Below are 17,061 nucleotides of genomic sequence, written 5' to 3'. Positions count from 1 at the left end.
TGGATGCCTCCATCTCCTCCATGTGGTCCAGGGCCTCCTGGTGTGCTGGACTCCCACCTCCAGTCTGCAGTGCTGCCTTCCTGTTCCTGGCCATCTTTTCCTTTGTCCTGCACTTGCAGTCTTGCCAGCGTTTCTTGCACTCGATGACTGCTCTCCGTACTTCTGCCACACTGTTTATCTTGTCAACAATTTGTTGCCATATTCCCTCTCTCCTACTAATTGGCAATTTAGAGGTGACAAGAAGTTGGTGCTGGTGTTCCGTCACCTCTTTCACCAGACCATATTGTGTTTAGCAGAAACCACCACTTACACAAGCCATGCACAGCCAGTCAAGTCAGTCCCTAGCAAAACATACTCAGACTCTATTGTCCTGCGCCCAGATGAGGGCCAGCTCACTGGCTTCTGCAACTCTGACTTTAAAGTCGTTCTTATCAAATGTGTTCCGAACCCATATGTGCGCTCGGTGTCAGTGTCTTTATGGCCTGACAATTGGCTAGCGCGTTTTGGAGTGCAGAAAGAACAACATCCAAGCCATTTGTCAGGTCATAAAAACATACCATTTTAAACACAGATGTACATAAATGGCAATGCTCCGGTGAGTGGAATTAAGAGGCTGTGCTTTTGAAATGGATGCCGAAGGTGCTGTTCTTGTTGCATCATCTGAGCCTGACTTTCCCAATTACTGCAGAACGCAAAGTAATTCATTCTGTAAACTCCGGCACTTAATCATCAGCTCCTGCCAGCACCATTGTCATTGCAACGTCTAGGCATGCTCTTAACTGACAGGCGGGGTGGGGAGTTCCTGTTTGTGAGCAGAGAAAAAGATGTGCCTCTGTGCACTAACATCACTGAATTCAGAGCGTTCAAACACTTAGACCCATATTTAAACTTTTAGCGCTGCATTTGCATCATTTTTTACACAAAAGCAGCACTAAAAAAGTATAAATATGGGCCCATATTTATACCTTTTTTAGCACTGAATTTGCATTATTTTTTGACGCAAAAGTGGCACAAACGTACAAAATATAATTATATTTTTTAAGTTTGCGCCCTTTTTCCGTCAAAAAAAGACGCAAATAAGGCGCAAAAAAAGTATAAATATGGACCTTAGAGAGTGTTTGCTTTGAAAAGTATGGACTTTAACTAAAATAACTTTCTACATTAAAAAACCTAAAAGCTTTTTCATGAATTGCATAATTTTGGCTTCAAATAATTAGTCCCCCGTAACAGATTCAACTTTTCCTGACATTGAAACAAGAGGTATTTTGGGATTTGCAGATCTCTTTGCAAGAAAGGGCTTACAAAGCACCAGGCTAGAAACGTCTGAATGCTTCACGAGTCATGCCTCATTGGGGTGTATACTCAGGGCCAGCGTTAGTGCTTTGGCACCAGGTGCAACAGTCTTTTTGGGTGTTTCTACCCCATGACCTTCTCCATGAATTCCCTCACTACTGCTCTCCAATGGGGCCCTTTCTGACACTTAGATTTAGGGGGTCATTCCGACCCTGGTGGTCATGGACCGCCAGGGCCGGGGACGGAGGAAGCACCGCCAACAGGCTGGCGGTGCTTCAGGGGCAATTCTGACCGCGGCGGTAAAGCCGCGGTCAGAAAAGGGAAACCGGCGGTTTCCCGACGGTTTTCCCCTGCCCCAGGGAATCCTCCACGGAATCCTGCAAGCAGCGCCGCCATGGGGATTCCGACCCCCTTCCCGCCAGCCTGTTCCTGGCGGTTTACACCGCCAGGAAGAGGCTGGCGGGAACGGGTGTTGTGGGGCCCCTGGGGGCCCATTAAGATTTTCAGTGTCTGCAAAGTCTGCAAAGCAGACACTGAAAATCGCGACGGGTGCCACTGCACCCGTCGCACACCAGCAACTCCGCCGGCTCCATTCGGAGCCGGCTTCATCGTTGCTGGGGCTTTCCCGCTGGGCAGGCGGGCGGCCTTTTGGCGGTCGCCCGCCTGCCCAGCGGGAAAGTCAAAATGACTGCCACGGTCATTTGACCGCGGTACGGTCTTTTGGCGGTCCCCACCCGGCGGGCGCCGCCCGCCGGGGTCGGAATGACCCCCTTAATGTTTTTAGGGTTGAGCGCACAAGGTAACCATGCCCATGTCATGCCCATCACTTTTGCTGGTTCCTGGGTTTGCCTTTTTTAAATTCGCTTGATTTCATTGGTAAAAGGCATGCATACGTAATTCCTTTTCTGGTGTTTAGCCCTCCTCAAAAGCTCCAACCATTAGTGTAAACATACGAGGCTCCATGTTTTCTGTATGGTTTCTGGACTACTTTTCCTTATTATTTCGTAGGCAGTGTGATCTTGCTGGCAGTAATTAAGTGCCTTTCATGACTACCAGTTTAATTCTATTATTTATCATAGCGCTCCTTCGCGAATTCAAGGTTTTACACAGCGTGATTGTGCTCATTTTTTTTTTTTACTAGGCAAAGGCGAAACCAGACTGGTCTTTTTGCTTGGATTAGTCTCCTTCACACTCATGGCATGGTGCTTTAAATCGTCTCCCTTATGTGAAATTGTATTACTTTTCATTTTCAGTTTATGTGGAATCAAAAGTCCAGTTAGGAATTTACAAGGATAATAGTTCCAACTCGAGCAAATGCAAGACCTATTGCATTGCAAATGCTTCTTTTATAATGCTACTCATACTTCACTCACACTAATTTCTGTGATCTGCACCGTAGTTGTTCTTTGCAGTAGGCACATTAACCCTCCTCACTCCCTAATGAGCCATAACTGCCACAAGACAAAATTCCGATCTCTCACCAGTAGGAACATCACGCACCAATGCTATCTTGACATTGGCCTGAAAACTGCTGGACGTACAAGGAAGTTCCTATGGTTTTAAACCACAAGTTGTTTTTAAACACAGTGCCCCCCACCAAAGTCAGTGCCAGGTGCAGCTTCACCAGTCACACCCCCTAAAGCCAGCCCTGGTTCTGCTAATGCTATGCCAAGAAAATAAATTGCCCATTACAATTTCAATCCCTAGAGATTAGAATTCTGGCCCTGGGTATTGTCAAGATTTGTTGTAATTTTCCCTTGATTAATTTCTGAAGACAAAACCCGCCGAAGTTTATTTGAGATTAATGTGTAATAAAATGAGATACATGTGGAATTTCGGGTTTAAAAAAAACATACATTTAACATGTAATTCCTAATTCTTCAGAAAAATAAAACTCACAATAGGACGTACTTACTGCTCCCAGTACTTTCTCACTCTTTGGGTACTTTGTGTTACCTTGGCAATGCCATAGCATCGGTTTTATGATGCTAAGCCAGCGCTGAGGTGGCTTTTCTGCCACACCATATTTACAAAGTGGTGCAATGCTTGCATTCCGCCACTTAGCAACCCCTTGCGACAGATTATGCCTGCCAGGCATAATGCATGCAGAGGGGCGTTCCGGCACTGGGAGGCCCGAAAAATTGGCACAGTGAAATTTACAATATTTCACTGTGCCATTTTTTCCATCATTTTTATTGCCTGCGTACTTAAAGCTGGTGTTAAAATGACGCCCCCAATGTAGTCGATGGGCGTCCCTGCAGTTTGCAGCACTAGCGTAAACAGTTTTGACGCTAGTGTATCAGGGCACCACAATAGCACCAAAAATGTTGACGCTATTGTGCTAACAACCGCCATGGTGTGCTGTATCATAAATATGGCAAACCATGGCGTCGTTCGGTGCCAGTAGGAGGTTGTAAGAAAAGTGGTGCACCAATTATTTGTAAATATGGGCTTAAATGCCTCACCATATCCCGGACTACATGTAAACAGCGGCTAGGTGCGTGGGTCCCACCAACATATCTTTGCACTGCATTTGATGTTTTTGTCACAGCCAAAGCCTTGGGCAATAGGCTATTCAGAAAAGTGAGGTATTATCAGTTTACATATTTACAGCTCTAAGTCCTAATCAAAATTAATATTCCCATATTTAGACCTTTATAGCGGTGCATTTGTGTCATTTTTTTACACAAAAGTGGCACAAACTTACAAAATATCATTGTATTTTGTAAGTGTGCGCCGTTTTTGAGTCGAAAAAAAGACGCAAATAAGGTGCTAAAAAGTATAAATAGGGGCCGTAGAGAGTATTTGCTTTGAAAAGTATGGACTTTAACAAAAATAGTAATTAACTTTCTACATGAAGAAACCTAAAAGTTTTTTCATGAATTGCATAATTTTGGTTTGAAATAATTAACCCCCCGAAACAGATTTAGCTTTTCCCGACTTTGAAACAAGAGGTATTTGGGGATTTGCAGTTCTCTTTGCAAGAAAGGGCTCACAAAGCACCAGGCTAGAAACGTCTGAATGCTTCACAATTCATGCTTCATTGGGGTGTCTACTCAGGGCCAGTTGGGCAATAGGCTATTCAGAAAAGTGAGGTATTATAAGTCCTAATCAAATTAATATGCCGTGCTAGGTGCAGCATGCAACTGCAGCATGCAAGTCATTCAATAATTCTGAAATTGCTTTTGTGGTTTCTGAGATTTTATCTTTTAATGAGGATTTACACCGCATATATAATGGTTGAAAGGTTTTGGCAAGATTGTGGGAATATGCTTGACAGTGAGCTTTCAACTGCTCCGTCTATCTTCCCCTAACAACACAACCTGATATCAGCCCAGGGTTAGATGAGCATTAGCTGTGCAGTAGTGTGAACTCTCTCCCTACAAGGGGTAGTGGCAATGAAGCTTGTCACAAACCAAACTCAGCAGAACCAAGGGTCTGAGGGAAGACTTAAGTGCTCTTTCAAGGTCTGTATGACTCTGCAGCTCCACTCTAGAACTGCTACTGTGTCAAGCTGCCTTAAAATATTTGCACTCTAGAAAAAATGCATTTATTGGAACATGACACAGCATACAGTGCTAGCTAGCTTGCACAGAAGCACCAGTACGGAGTGTCACTGACTGTAATGTAACAGAATAAAACATTGTAGTCCATAGAAAATAAGATATATCGATTTAAGAATCTTTTAATAAGATTCTTATTGTGAGGTGGTTGATGAAAGGCCCAGTTTCCGAATGGGGAATTGCATGCACACTGAGGGTTCCTACTGCCTTTGCATTGTGTTCAGTTTGATAACTGACAAAAGCGTTTATTTCCTCAGTAGATTTCATTTGTAATGGTATATCAATAAATAAGGAAATCTTTGAGGTAGTCAGCATTGTTATCTCAAAGTCTGTTATGAAGTTTTGTGGCTATGCTGAATAAGTAGAGACCTACATCATTATCATATGAAATCTCTCTTTATTGACGTCACAACTACACTTTCACAAATGCCTTTGTTTACCTTCTTGCTCTCTTATATTTGCTTGAAATTGAAAATTCACTATTTGCCGACTCTTTTTTCAAAATTTTCTCAGGGGAAGAACACCCCCCCCAACCTCCCTTAAAACAGTCAGTTTGCTCACTACTCTTGCTCGCCACAGGTCACTCATCCCGAACCTTTACACCCCACCTATTTCAAATGTCACCAGCCACCACTGCTGAGAGGTGTAGTTGTACTAACCCTTGATAGATCCATTGAGGTGAAGTAGCATTTAGGTTGCAACATTAAGGCCCATATTTATACTTTTTGACGCAAAACTGCGCTAACCTGCGCTATGCCCAATGACTTCTGGTCATTGGGCATAGTGGCATGTAGGGGGGCACAAATCAGGCCCCACTATGCCACAAAAAAAAAAAAACACTTACCTGAACTTACCTTAATGTCCCTGGGATGGGTCCCTCCAGCCTTGGGTGTCCTCCTGGGGTAGGCGAGGGTGACAGGGGGTGTCCCTGGGTGCATGGGAGGGCACCTCTGGGCTCCTTCAGAGCCCACAGGTCCCTTAACGCCTGCCTTTTGCAGGCGCTAAAAAACGGCGCAAAAGCGGCCGGGCGTGAATTTTGCCCGGGAGTATAAATCCGACGCACATGCCTCGGAGTCAATTTTTTAGACGGGAACGCCTACCTTGCATATAATTAACGCAAAGTAGGTGTCCACGCTAAAAAATGACGCTAACTCCATGGTCTTTGGCGCTAGACGCGTCTAACGCCAAAGTATAAATATGGAGTTAGTTTTGCGTCGGAATTGCGTTAAAAAAAACGACGCAATTCCGGCGCAAACGGAGCGTAAATATGCCCCTAAGAGTCACAAGGTGCATTGAGAGAGCAGAGTGGATCTCCGACTCCTAAACCTGTCTATTACAGTGCATCCAATGAGCATTATGACGTTCACAGAGCAGGAAGTGCAAACATACTTTGGCAGAGCAGCAGGGTGTGCTATAGTGGATCAGGTTCACTTGCCGAGCTATGTGCTTTTCCCTATGTTTAATGGATTGACATTAATTTGCAGAGCAATAAAATGTTGTCAATACCAGAAGGTGTTAGTAGCTTTAGAAGGGCAGTGTGTTCGGATGGAGTAAGGTCCTTTATGAGAGCAGTGTAGTCCCCAGAATTGGGTGGGTTCAGATGCACCCATAATGCAATCTAATAGCATAATCCCAGATGTTTTATGGTTCTCTGTCCAACTAGTGCTGTGTCAGGATGGGTTCAGGTGCACTCACTACCATAACAGTGCAGTGGTACATCCTAGAGTAATGAAATGATCAGTGTTTCAGTTTGTTTGTGGGATCAGCTCAGGATGGGGTGAAATGAGGTTCATTGATAAAGCACTGGCCTAGTTCATAAAACTGAGAAATATGACAGTGATTTTATGCTGGGTTACTGAATTGGTGACACACAGAATGTATTTTAAAACATCTAATAAGATTAAGGTGTCTGCTACAGAGAACACTGTGTACCCAACATGCTTGCTCCACACAGTAGCTGTAGGAGATACCTCTGGGGATTAATGCACTTGCTGGTGTGATCTGTGTTCAACCTAGTCACATCTTTGACTTGTCATGAAAAAACAATGAGAGGTAATGTGCCTCCTGCAAAACCATAAACATTTTTTGCTTATATTCACACAACAAGTAAAATTATTTCCTAAATTCAGAGTGCTATCTTGTGACACCCTAAGAATAGGATTAGTTACAATAAAATCATTTAGATTGCTAAAACAGAGTCAAGCTAAATAAAACCCAGAGCCTGAGTGGTTAAAACACGGTAATACATAATAGTGGTTTTAGACATGACTGACAGTTAAAAAGTGCTGTGTATGATGAGTGGTCGGTAAGCCATTTGCCATGTAGATTAAGCATTTTTAGATTCCAGAGTGTAGTAGTACATTATAAGCTTTTGGATAAAGTTGACAGGTTGAGAGCCCGTGATTTGAAGTTGAGGGTGACCTCTAAGTTCTTTGACATACAGCACCTTGATAAAGATCTTCCTTCAGACTGGAAAAACCATATTGAGGAGGCTTCCTGACAGGTGTGAGCCCCCTTCATCAAGAATATTGGTTTCAGTAAGGTCCTCCTGAGGGCATCAACAAAGGGGCAGCAGCACAGACAGTGCAGCCATGAGTCACACTTGCAGTTCATAGTCTGCATTACACCATCTTAACTGGGTTGGCCCATGATGAGTTAAAGTCAGCTATCAGCAGGCCAAGTATCCGCATATACATTATATTTCTAAACACTCAGCTGTTAATAGCCTATGAGATGTAATTCTGGGGTTTCTCTACCAGATATGAAGTGTTCATGGGAAGTAAATTGCCTGAGGACTTTCAGAGAGAAATGTCTTGCTGAAATGAGGCAAGTTGCAGCCATCTGTTGATTATCGTTTTCTAAATCTGAGAAGAGATGGTATTGAGAGCCAGCACTGGTGCATCAATTTGGATACATGGAATTGCCTTATGTAGTTTCCAATCCCATGGGTTCTCTAGACTCTCAAATGTGTCTTTCAGGCAAACCTTGAGTGAATTCCTGGGTGCTTTCAGTATGCATATATATATATTATATACTGGCGGTCACCAGTAGGTAGTTATAGTTGGTACCTAGTTTCCATAGGAGAAAGGTTTTTGTTTTGCCAAAAACTTTGACGCCTACTGATGAATCTTCATGACATTTTCAAAACAAATACAACAGTTGGTTTAGCTGCTGTCTTGAAAGTTTTGGGGTGATCCGGCAAGGGGGGGGGGAGAGCAGAGAAAAATGTGGGTCCCAAAATTTGTTTTCCCCATTCATTTTCACATAGGCTCTTTAGAAATACTTAGAGTCCGAACCGCTGAACGGAAGTACAACAAATTTGGCAAGAAGCTAGATCCTGGTGTGCAGATTGTGTGTTTGTGACTTGGTGTAAACCTGTTCAGTTGTTTCTGAGATATTCAAGAGAAAAATATAGATATCTACGGACCCAGAACCTCCTCAGATCCAACTGTGCGTGTGCTGATATCTGATAGGATGCTAACACTTCAACAAGTAAGTGTTGGCAGCAATAGTGCGACTTGGCTTCAACCTGGTCCCACAAAAAAGAAAAGAAAAAGAAGAGGGGAAAAGGCAGGGATATCCTGAACACCTAGAATGGGTGCAGAGCCCCCCACCCCCAAGGGACCAGGCCAGGGCTAAAATGAAATTTGATTGAAAAAAGCACGAAAAAAACCATGGCTGGATCTGTGAATTTTTGCTAGATTTAAAAAAAAAAGTAAGTTTTCTGTGCTCTTCATTTATTTGGTCCTCTGAGTGGGCCAGGTCCAAGTGGGTATTACAGGGGGAAAATAGAAGGGGGGTGCACAGGGCCTCCTCCTCAGGCTTATAAGAGCCCCAGGGACCACCAGCTCTCTGGGGATAGATTAATATGATAAGTAGGGGGCTTGTGGCCCCCCATGGTCCCCAAGGACCGCCACCTCTCTGGGGCAATCAGTATACATATTGTGGGGGGTGAGGAGCCCTCCCTCCTCCCCACAGCCCAGTGAACTGCCACCTCACTGTCAGGAATCCCCAAGGTGCCTCCTACATTATCTGTCAGCATCCCCAGGGATTAGGGTTAAATCATATCTCTGTTCTTGGTTAAACCTTCATGTTTCTAAGTAAACATAATGTGCTGTGTAACACAATTGGTTTTATCAATGCTTGGTTTACCAATGCGTGTTGTAGGAAGTTGGCTCTGTATATACTATTTCAAAGTAAGAAATAGTGTGCACAGAGTCCAAGGGTTGCCCTTAGAGGTAAGATAGAGGCAATTCTAATGCTCTATTTTGTGGTAGTGTGGTCGAGCAGTAGGCTTATCATAGGGTAGTGTTAAGCATTTGTTGTACACACACAGGCAATAAATGAGGTACACACACTCAAAGACTTACCCCAGACCAATAGGTTTTTATATAGAAAAATAAATGTTCTTAGTTTATTTTAAGAACCACAAGTTCAAGATTTAAAAGAAATACTTTAAATGAAAGGTATTTCACTCAGGCATTCTAGGAACTTTGAATAATCACAATAGCATGTACAGTTTTGACAAAAATAGCAATAAGCTATTTTAAAAGTGGACACCCTGCAAAAATCAACTGTTCATGGGGGAGGTAAGTAAATGTTAAGTTCACAGGTAAGTAAAACACTTACAGGGTTCAAAGTTGGGTCCAAGGTAGCCCACCGTTGCGGGTTCAAGGCAACCCCAAAGTTACCACACCAGCAGCTCAGGGCCGGTCAGATGCAGAGGTCAAAGTGGTGCCCAAAACACATAGGCTTCAAAGGAAATAGGGGTGCCCCGGTTCCGGTCTGCCAGCAGGTAAGTACCCGCGTCCTCGGAGGGCAGACCAGGGGTGTTTTGTAGGGCACCGGGGGGTACACAAGCAGGCACAGAAAGTACACCCTCAGTGGCACAGGGGCGGACGGGTGCAGAGTGCAAACAGGCGTCTGGTTTTGTATTGAAAGCAATGGGGAGACCCAGGGGTCTCTTCAATGATGCAGGCAGGCACGGGGGCTCCTCGGGGTAGCCACCACCTGGGCTAGGCAGAGGGTCGCCTGGGGGTTGCTCCTGCACTGGAATTCGGTTACTTCAGGTCCTGGGGGCTGCCGGTGCAGTGCTGGTTCCAGGCGTCGGGTTCCTTGTTACAGGCAGTCGCGATCAGGGGAAGCCTCTGGATTTCCTCTGGAGGCTTCGCAGTGGGGGCTCAAGGGGGTCACCTCTGGCTACTCACGGGCTCGTAGTTGCCGGGGAGTCCTTCCTGTAGTGTTAGTTTTCCGCAGGTCGAGCCGGGGGCGTCAGGTGCAGAGTGGAAAGTCTCACACTTCCGGTGGGAAACGTGGGGTCTTTAAAGTTGCTTCTTTGTTGCCGAAAGTTGCAGTTTCTTGAACAGGGCCGCTGTTCTCGGGAGGTTCTTGGTCCTTTAGATGCAGGGTAGTCCTCTGAGGCTTCAGAGGTCGCTGGACCCTGTTGGATGCGTCGCTGTTGCAGTTTTCTTCGAAGTAGGGAGACAGGCCTGTGGGGTTGGGGCCAAATCAGTTGTTGTCTCTGCTTTCACTGCAGGGCTTCAGGTCAGCAGTCCTTCTTCTATTTTGGGATGCAGGAATCTGTCTTCTTCGGTTCTGGGAGCCCCTAAAAACTGAATTCAGGGGTGTGTTTAGGTCTGGGAGGGCAGTAGCCAATGGCTACTGTCCTTGAGTGTGGCTATACCCTCTTTGTGCCTCCTCCCTGGGGGAGGGAAGCACATCCCTAATCCTATTGGGGGAATCCTCCTTCTACAAGTTGGAGGATTTCTAAAAGTAAGAGTCACCTCAGCTCAGGACACCTTAGGGACTGTCCTGACTGGGGAGTGACTCCTCCCTGTTTTCCTCATGATCTCCTCCAGCCTTGCCGCCAAAAGTGGGGGAAGTGGCCGGAGGGGCAGGCATCTCCACTAGCTGGGATGCCCTGTGGCACTGTAACAAAGGGGGTGAGTCTTTTAGGCTCACCGTCAGGTGTTACAGTTCCTGCAAGGGGAGGTGAGAAGCACCTCCACCCAGTACAGGCTTTGTTCCTGGCCACAGAATTACAGAGGCACTCTCCCCATGTGGCCAGCAACATGTCTGGTGTGTGGCAGGCTGGCAAAAACTAGTCAGCCCACACTGGAAGTCGGGTATGTTTTCAGGGGGCATCTCTAAGATGCCCTCTGGGTGTATTTTACAATAAAGTGCACACTGGCATCAGTGTGCATTTATTGTGCTGAGAAGTGTGATACCAAACTTCCCAGTTTTCAGTGTAGCCATTATGGTGCTGTGGAGTTCATGTATGACAGACTCCCAGACCATATACTCTTATGGCTACCCTGCACTTACAATGTCCAAGGTTTTGCTTAGACACTGTAGGGGCATAGTGCTCATGCACATATGCCCTCATCTGTGGTATAGTGCACCCTGCCTTAGGGCTGTAAGGCCTGTTAGAGTGGTGACTTACTTATGCCACAGGCAGTGTGAGGTTGGCATTGCACTCTGAGGGGAGTGCCATGTCGACTTAGTCTTTTTCTTCCCACCAGCACACACAAGCTGGCAAGCAGTGTGTATGTGCTGAGTGAGGGGTCCCCAGGGTGGCATAAGACATGCTGCAGCCCTTACAGACCTTCGCTGGCATCAGGGCCCTTAGTACCAGGGGTACCAGTTACAAGGGACTTACCTGGGTGCCAGGGTTGTGCCAATTGTGGAGACAAGGGTACAGTTTAGGGAAAGAACACTGGTGCTGGGGCCTGGTTAGCAGGGTGTTAGAAAATGGGTTATTGGTAAGGGCAGGTAGGTACCTACACTTAGCAATAGGCCACTAACCTCCACTAAGGTCCAGTTAGGTCTCAGTAAATTAGCCCCAGCTCAACCCTTGGTAGCTTGGCAACGAGCGTCAAGGCTTAACTTAGGAGACAGAGTGTAAAGCATTCAAATGTCACAAAAAAGTGATTAAATAAAACACAGGAAACAGTTTAAAAATCCAAAACCAATTCATAAAATAGAATATATTTCTATCTTTAAAATGACACCAAAACGAATAAAATCGGATAAGGGGAACCGGAGATATGAATTTTTTAATAATTATTATTTTTTTAGCGCCTAGAAACAAAAAGCGCCAATCGGGTCATCTGGTTACACCTCGACCGGGACAAAGTCAAAGTTTAAGGCCGACCGCGATGGAGCCCTGCTCGGCTACAGGCTGCGGGAGGCCTCGGTTAAAAGTTTACCTTCACACTTAGTCTTTTTTTCGCACATTTTCTTCAGCGGGACGAACCTGCCAGTCCAATCCGACCTCCTGGAGCCCTTCTCCGGATACGCGATGCTGGAATCCTCGGTGGAGATTTTTACCTCCGGACTTAGTCGTTTTTTTCGAGGTGAAAATCCTTCGACCGGGGTAAACCTGGATCTTGATCGGACGTCCGTGGAGCCCTCCTCGGATACGCTGGCCGGGAGGTCCCGGTCAACTTTTTACCTTCGGACTTAGTCTCTTTTTCGGAGATTTTTCTTTACCGGGACGAACCAGCAAATCAGGCCGGGTCGCGGTTGAGGCAAGCCGGCTAGAGTTGCTGCGGCGGGTCGGTCCCTCTATGGAGCTTTTTTTCAAAAGTTCTCCAAACTTCTGGGGCTTCTCCCAGATGTCCTTTTAAGGTTCTTTTGGGGTCCACAGCTCACCCCAAGGGTCCAGAAGTTCTGAGATGGTCCTTGGGGGGTGCGGACTACAACTCCCAGAATGCACCTTGCGCAAACTCCTTTTTGGCCACTGGACAGTGGTCAGCTGGTCGCTTTCTTCAGGAGTTGGTGCAGGGGACTCTGGATAGCAATTTTTCACCTGTAGCAAACAGGGAGTCCCTCCTTGAACCAGTTGAAGCCAGGCAAAGTCCTTCTTGTGGTGAAGCCCAAGTGTTCAGCTGGTGCAGTCCTTCTGAGTGCAGGTTCCAGGAGCAGGCCAGGGGTCCAGCAGGGCAGTCCTTCTTCTCCTTTGGTTCTTCCTTGTTGGAATCTGATGGGGATCTGAGGTGTGGTTGCAGGTCTGCCAGTTTTATCCTTGCTCCTGGGTGAAAAGCAAGGGGGTCCTGGTTCTCCAATCAGGTGCAGGGTCCTTCCCCCTGTGATGACCACTTCCTGGGAAGTGTGGCAAAAATCAATCCCAGGAGGCAACATTCTCTAAAAATCCATCATGGCTGAATCTGATTTTTGGAGGTTACATCTGGCTGAGCCCACCCACTGGTGTGGCTAAAAATCATAAACACACCCCTCTCCTGCCCTCTCCTAATCTAATCAAGGGGGCACCTAGTTGTCTGGGGTTGCAGGATGTGGGGGTGTTGCTGGTTGCTCCAAATGTCCTTCTCTGCCTTTGAAGACCAGTTTGGCAGCCCTCCCCCTTCCTGCCTCACCATCTGCTGAGGGGAGATTCCCTCCCACAGGCACATTCCTTTGTGTGAAGCCAGGCCACTTCACACCTCATCAAGGCAGCTTGGTCAAGCTGCTCAAGGCTGGCCAATCAGAGCACAGCAGCAAAAACAATGCAGGGCTGAAATTGGCAACTTTTCAGGTAAAGTTTAAAATTCTTTACCTGAACAAGTTATATTAAATCCCACAACTGGAAGTTGTGGGATTTATTACAACAATTAATTTGATACCAAACTCTTGGTATGCATCATTTAAGGAGACTTTAAAAATTAAAATAAAGTGTCCCCATTCTAGCCTATGAAGGCCATTTACTGCAATGAGGGAAAAACGAATTTGGCTGTTTTTACCTCACCAGGGCTCATAAAACTATTTTTATAAAGTCCCTGCTTATAGTTACATGGCACCCAGCCCTAGGGGCACATAGGGCACATTTTAGGGGTGACTTATATGTAAAAATAAGGCAGTTTGAGACTTTGGAACTACTTTTAATTCCAAAGTCGATATTTGCATATAACTTTAATTTAAAAGCAGCCAGCAAGGCAGGCCTGCCTTTAAAATGACACTGGGCACCTCAGCAGTGCACCTATGGATGCACTACCTATGCTGTGGTCCCTAAACCTACATGCCCTACCATATACTAGGGACTTATAGGTAGGTTAACTTAGCCAATTATAATTAGCCTAATTTGCATATCCATTTTACACAGAGCACTGGCCCTGGGACTGGTAAGCAGTACCCAGGGCACAACCAAGAGTCAGTAACCACCAGTACCTGTCCAAAAAGTGTGGGGGGTGACCAGGGCAAAAAGGAGGACTTTCCTACACTGCCCCCCCCCCAGATGAAAGGTGATGGGTACTATCCTACACCCTGGTGGTCCTCATCAGCTAAGTGGAAAAACCTGGAAAGGCCATCCGCATTGGCATGGGCAGTCCCAGCTCTGTGCTCCACTGTGAAGTCCATCCCCTGTAGGGAAATGGACCACCTTAACAGTTTTGGGTTCTCCCCCCTCATCTGCATCAACCATCTGAGAGGTCTGTGGTCAGTTTGTACACGGAAGTGAGTGCCAAACAAGTAAGGCCTCAACTTCTTCAGGGACCAGACCACAGCAACGGCCTCTCTCTCAATGGCACTCCATATTTTCTCTCTGGGGAGTAGTCGCCTGCTGATGAAGGCAACTGGTTGATCTTGGCCTTCTTCATTAACTTGTGCTAACACTGCCCCAATCCCTTCCTCTAAAGCACCTGTTTGCACTATAAACTCCTTGCTATAGTCAGGGGCCAGTAACACTGGTGCTGAACACATAGCCTGTTTTAGGGTTTCAAAAGCTTTCTGACACTCTGGGGTCCAAATGACCTTCTTGGGCTGTTTCTTGGAGGTAAGCTCAGTCAGAGGGGCCACTATGGTCCCATAATTCTGAACAAACCTCCGGTAGTACCCAGTCAGGCCAAGAAAGGCCCTGACCTGAGTCTGGGTTTTAGGAGCCTCCCAATCCAGGATAGTCTGGATCTTGGGCTGGAGAGGTTGTACATGTCCTCCACCAACAAGGTGGCCCAGGTACACAACTGAGCTTTGCCCTATCTGGCACTTGCTTGCCTTGATAGTCAGGCCTGCTTGAAGCAGGGCCTGAAGCACTTCCTTCAGGTGGACCAGGTGGTCCTCCCAGGTGGAACTAAATACAGCTATATCATCCAGATAAGCTGCACTGAAAGATTCCAACCCAGACAGGACTCTATTCACCAACCGTTGGAAGGCGGCAGGAGCATTTTTCAGGCCAAAGGGCATCACCTTGAACTGAAAGTGGCCCTCTGGTGTGGAAAATGCTGACCTCTCCTTAGCTCCTGGACTTAAGGCAATCTGCCAGTATCCTGAGGTCAGATCAAACATGCTCAGGAATTTGGCAGTCCCCAACCTATCAATGAGCTCATCAGCTCTAGGTATGGGGTGAGCATCAGACCTAGTGACTGCGTTTAGACCTCTCTAGTCCACACAAAATCTCAATTCTTTCTTCCCACCTTGGGGATTAGGTTTGGGCACCAGTACCACTGGACTGGACCAAGGACTGTCAGAGGGCTCAATTACCTTGAGCTCCAACATCTTAGCCACTTCAGCTTTGATGTTGGCCTTGACCTGGTCAGACAGCCTGTACAGCTTGTTCTTGACAGGCAAGCTCTCACCAGTGTCAACATCATGGACACACCAATTGGTGAGTCCAGGGGTCAGGGAGAACAGACTAGCAAACTGTTCCAAATCTTGTTTGCAGTCTTTTTGTTGCTGGTCTGTCAACTTGGGAGAGAGTACCACTCCCTCCACTGACCCATCTTGTGCATTTGAGGACAGGAGGTCTGGCAGAGGTTCACTCTCCTCCTCCTTCCCTTCATCAGTGACCATCAGCATGGTCATGTCTGCCCTGTCCTGGTGGGGTTTCAGCCTGTTAACATGCAGGATCCTATGAGGATTCCTGGGGGTGCCAATGTCCACCAAGTAGGTGACCTCACCCTTTTTCTCCAGAATTGGATAGGGACCAGTCCATTTGGCCTGAAGTGCCCTAGGAGCCATAGGCTCCAAAACCCACACCAGCTGTCCTGGGTGATACTCAGGCATGGTAGCCTTCTGATCATGCCAGAGCTTCATGAGCTCCTGGCTGGCCTCCAGGTTTCTGCTTGCCTTCTTCATGTACTCAGCCATGCGTGACCGCAGGCCCAGCACATAATCTAGCACATTCTCCTTGGACTCTCTGAGAGGCTTTTCCCAAGACTCTCTCACCAAGCACACCGGGCCTCTTACAGGGTGCCCAAACAGTAACTCAAAGGGGCTGAATTCAACCCCCTTCTGTGGCACCTCTCTGTAGGCAAACAGCAGGCATGGGAGGAGAACATCCCATCTCCTCCTGAGTTTGTCAGACAAACCCATGATCATGCCCTTCAGGGGCTTATTAAATCTTTCCACCAGACCATTGGTCTGTGGATGATAGGGGGTGGTGAACTTATAAGTAACACCACACTCATCCCACATGGCTTTCAGATAGGCTGACATAAAGTGTGTGCCCCTATCTGAGACCACCTCCTTTGGGAACCCCACTCTGGTGAACACACCAAGTAGGGCTCTAGCCACAGTGGGAGCAGTGACTGTCCGGAGGGGTATTGCCTCAGGGTACCTGGTGGCATGGTCCACAACCACCAAAATGTACCTGTTACCTGAGGCAGTTGGTGGGTCTAGGGGACCAACAATGTCAATCCCCACCCCCTCAAAGGGAGTCTCAACCACTGGCAGTGGTATCAAGGGAGCCTTTGGCTTGCCCCCTGTCTTGCCACTGGCTTGGCAGGTGACACAGGAGCTGCAAAACTCCTTGACTTTTTCTGACATCTGGGGCCAATAAAAATGGTTGACCAGCCTGTTCCAGGTCTTGGTCTGTCCCAAATGTCCAGCTAAGGGGATATCATGGCTTAAGGTAAGGAGGAATTCTCTATACTTCTGGGGGACCACTACTCTCCTGGTGGCCCCTGGTTTGAGGGCCCTTGCCTCAGTGTAGAGAACTCCATCCTCCCAGTAAACCTTGTGGGTCCCACTAGTATCCCCTTGTTCTTGCCTGTCAGCAGTCTGCCTCATGCCCTCAAGAGTGGGACACTCTCTTTGTCCCTGGCACAACTCTTCTCTGGTGGGCCCACCTGCCCCTTGCAGTTCTGCCAAGTCAGGCAGCGCTTGCAGGGGAAGTGTCCCTCCCTCAGAGGTCAGATCCTCCCCCTCAGGGTTGGATTCCTCCTGACCCTCTGTACTTGTAGGGGCTGGCAAGCCAGACCCAGTGCCCTTTCTCTTC

Source organism: Pleurodeles waltl, chromosome 4_1, assembly GCF_031143425.1.
Source record: "Pleurodeles waltl isolate 20211129_DDA chromosome 4_1, aPleWal1.hap1.20221129, whole genome shotgun sequence".
Lineage (NCBI taxonomy): Eukaryota > Metazoa > Chordata > Amphibia > Caudata > Salamandridae > Pleurodeles > Pleurodeles waltl.
The sequence above is the reverse complement of the archived record's forward strand: the minus strand, read 5'-3'. Positions refer to the sequence as shown.